Below are 3,464 nucleotides of genomic sequence, written 5' to 3' on the forward strand. Positions count from 1 at the left end.
AAGCATACACCTGGTCTTAAAACTCACCTGATGCTGTTCACAACTTCACTCTTCGTAACAGTAGAAGAAACCACAAGGAGACATCTCTGGAGAACTGAGGGGATTTTCGTTGTTTCAAATTTCACATGTGTTGTGTTTTTCGTTTCGGCGCCTCCGCCCGCCAGAAATGAAAACACACGCATTGCGAAAATGCGTATCTGATCGGATAATCGTAGTATATATGATGTTTTTGGTCCTTTGAATATACAGTGGAATTTTTATTTTTTGCCCGTTTCATAAAAAAAGTAATGTGGAAATGGTAAATGTACAAGTATTATTATATTAATACACTAATAATTCTTTGTAGTTACGTGGGATGGTAGCGGATGGCAACTTCATATGGACAGATGCCAATGCAATAATAATAAAACTAATAACTTCTACAATATTGTATTTTTAATGATTTAGTAGAAAATTTTAAGCTTTTAATGTTTCATCATAGGCTTAGTCTTAACATTTAACACATTCTGTCAGAAAATATTTAAGTTATATGAACCATTATGATAAGGACTATACCTCAAATACAGGCCTGCGACCGTAATTTGAGTAGGAGGTCGTATATCAATAGTACAGGTAAATTATGGTAAAATGACCGTAAAAGATATTAACAATTTACGATAAAACGGATGGCCACCCGTTTTCTGAAATACGGCTGGAAACCGTATATTTTTACGGTAATTTTCTGATTAAAACTACGGGTTTTTTTAACAGTGTGGAGACAATGCAATTACTTTGGAAGGAATAGTAATCACATGAGACGCTGTGGTAGATAATGAATAGACAGATAGAAAGAGCAGACAGATTTCATTCTATTGTCAGTGTAACGTTCATCGGTAAACCAGCTCCCTTCGTCATTTTTGGAGACATTAAAACCGAGGAAAAATGGAAGGCATTTTTTTTAATAGGTCCCACGTTCAATATCAGGAAATGACCTGACGGCCAACTGTGAATGAGGTCTTTTGGAGATTTGTCATACATAAGGAGTCGCTGCGGCCAGTAGATTTGAGATTCCGTTCACGGCCGTTGCTTTTTGGAAGAAATTGGAAACTTAAATTTTTGTAATCTTCTCCCAGAAACCAATAGAATACCCGACTGGGTCCGTACCCTATAGAAGCACTATTTATGTAAAGATGAGTATGCAGGCCAACTCTAAAGTGCTTTGTGCCACCACAAAGAAAGGATAATACGAATAGGTAGACTGAGATATGTCATTTGATTTGATAGATTTTTGGCATTATGCCAAGCGCTGGGGCAACTGAGGCCATTAAGTGCTGGTACGGAAATTGGCAGTGCAAAGGAGATATGTAATTAACCCGGCTGATGTAGCAGTAATAGTCATGATAATTATACTATTTGCAGTGCTGATGGTTATCATTATCGCCATGAGTAATAAATACCCTTCATTCTTTTATATTCCTCATTTGTACCATATGAAAAGGGAAAGGAAATACTGAGGTAGTTACTGTAGCAGACAACGTCAAAACGACATCAGAAATGATTATCTGGATTATAATATTATTTTTCTCATATTCTCGAGGGAAAGACAAATAGTGAATATTTACATAGCTCTCATTCCATGAATATTCTGATTATTATGATTATACTGAAACAAGAGAAATTAATTTACCGAGGAGGATATCACTTATTCATAAAAATTAATCTATTTCCCCTGAATCTCTTTTCATCTACGTTTATTCGCCATCAAATACATCGGCATCAATTAGGTTCAGATGATTCTGTTCGTATAAAGTTGAAGAAAGCAAGACTCAATTAAGGACGCGGGTTGATTATGCATTTTTTATTATTTTATTTTTTTATTTATCTATTTGCGTTCACTTTTAAGCAGCATTATCCCAGAGTAGTTCGGTAATGTCAGACTGTGTTTGGGTAGCTGATTATGTACATAAAGCGTAAATGATTAAAATTACTCAAAAAATGTTAACTAAGCATTTGCGCTACTTAGTCTGGGAATATCTGGAACTAAGTAATATTGTATAAGTTTTAAGAGCCGTGCAATCAAGTACTGGAGGCAATCATGTTCAAATGCTGGAAATAAAGAATTACGTGGCAAATAAAACATCTACCGTAATAAACGAAAAATGACATGCGCATCGTGTAGACAAATTGATTCACGACATTTTAGTCGTATGTTCCACATATTTCTGTCAGTTTGATTTTTTATTAGCATATAGAACTTTTCTAACGTTTGTGTTGAACGATATTTCTAAAGGCAACACGAGGCAACCATTGGTTCGACGTTCTTGAATTAATGAACATACTTGAAATATTACAACTGCAAATGTCTGTATTATTATTCGTATCGAAAAGAGGCTGTTCAAGTGCAGGGTTTGTTGGTTCGCTGTTGATTCGCTCTTTTTTTTTTTGAACTACACACTTTCTCCTCAGAAGAGTCAGTTAACTAACGAAAATAACCTACCCTGTTTTTGTGGGTCAATTACAGTTCGATTTAGCCGGTCATGCCTATCACAAACGAAATATTGAACATTTACACGGTAGCAATGAAAGCATATCTTACAGTCGACTGAACATTTGATAAGCTCCACTAAGTCTTTTTGATAACTCACGGATCCTGAATCAATCTGCCTCTGATGCAATAAAACTGAAAACCAAAGTTCCTGGGAATTTGATACGTGTATTTTTGTATCTTTACCTTATGTCTTATAATATAACTATGAGAGAGAGAGAGAGAGAGAGAGAGAGAGAGAGAGAGAGAGAGAGAGAGAGAGAGGCTGGATTTGGTTGGAAGGGAATGAAATTTACAAAACACTTGTCGTTATGCAATAGCTTTTATATAATATCTTTTTAAAACCATTTTTTATAAGATTAAAAAATCTTCCACTTGGTGACATGACCGCTCACTCACGTCGAGAGTTGTGGAGTGGGGAGGTGGGTAAGTAATATAAACTATTACAACCTTGATGTTACATAATTCAAAATTCAATCGCTTTTATCAATATGGGAGTCTTTTCTTGATTTCTCTCTCTCTCTCTCTCTCTCTCTCTCTCTCTCTCTCTCTCTCTCTCTCTCTCTCTAACGTTTTCATTAATGCATGCTTCGATTTCACTCCAGAAGAATTGATTATCCAGAGCACCACTTCTCCATAAATATGCGAGACTTCTATCCTTTAGCGGATTTCACCGAAAAACTGAGAAAGCGAACATCTCACCCGGGCACCTGCCCCCCCCCCCCCTCTCTCTCTCTCTCTCTCTCTCTCTCTCTCTCTCTCTCTCTCTCTCTCTCACTTATCTACTGTAAATTAATCTTATACCGTTCCAATTGCCATCTCTATATTTTCCTGGAGAGTGACCGAAATATACACGTTATTATTGCCACGTATTATTATTATTATTATTATTATTATCGTTACGAAGAGAGAGAAACAGAGGAATTAGTACTTAGTCGCC

General features: G+C 36.1%; 1 long non-coding RNA gene across 1 annotated transcript in view; it reads right to left on the reverse strand.

The window, feature by feature from the left end:
• The window catches only part of LOC135198354 (uncharacterized), a 4,246-nt gene extending 4,107 nt beyond the window's left edge, over positions 1–139 (reverse strand). Inside the window, exon 1 of the long non-coding RNA XR_010310762.1 lies at positions 28–139. This is a non-coding gene — a long non-coding RNA (uncharacterized LOC135198354). The remainder of the gene's footprint in view (positions 1–27) is intronic.
• Positions 140–3,464: the final 3,325 nt, after the last annotated feature.

This window comes from Macrobrachium nipponense, chromosome 22, assembly GCF_015104395.2.
Source record: "Macrobrachium nipponense isolate FS-2020 chromosome 22, ASM1510439v2, whole genome shotgun sequence".
Classification (NCBI taxonomy): domain Eukaryota; kingdom Metazoa; phylum Arthropoda; class Malacostraca; order Decapoda; family Palaemonidae; genus Macrobrachium; species Macrobrachium nipponense.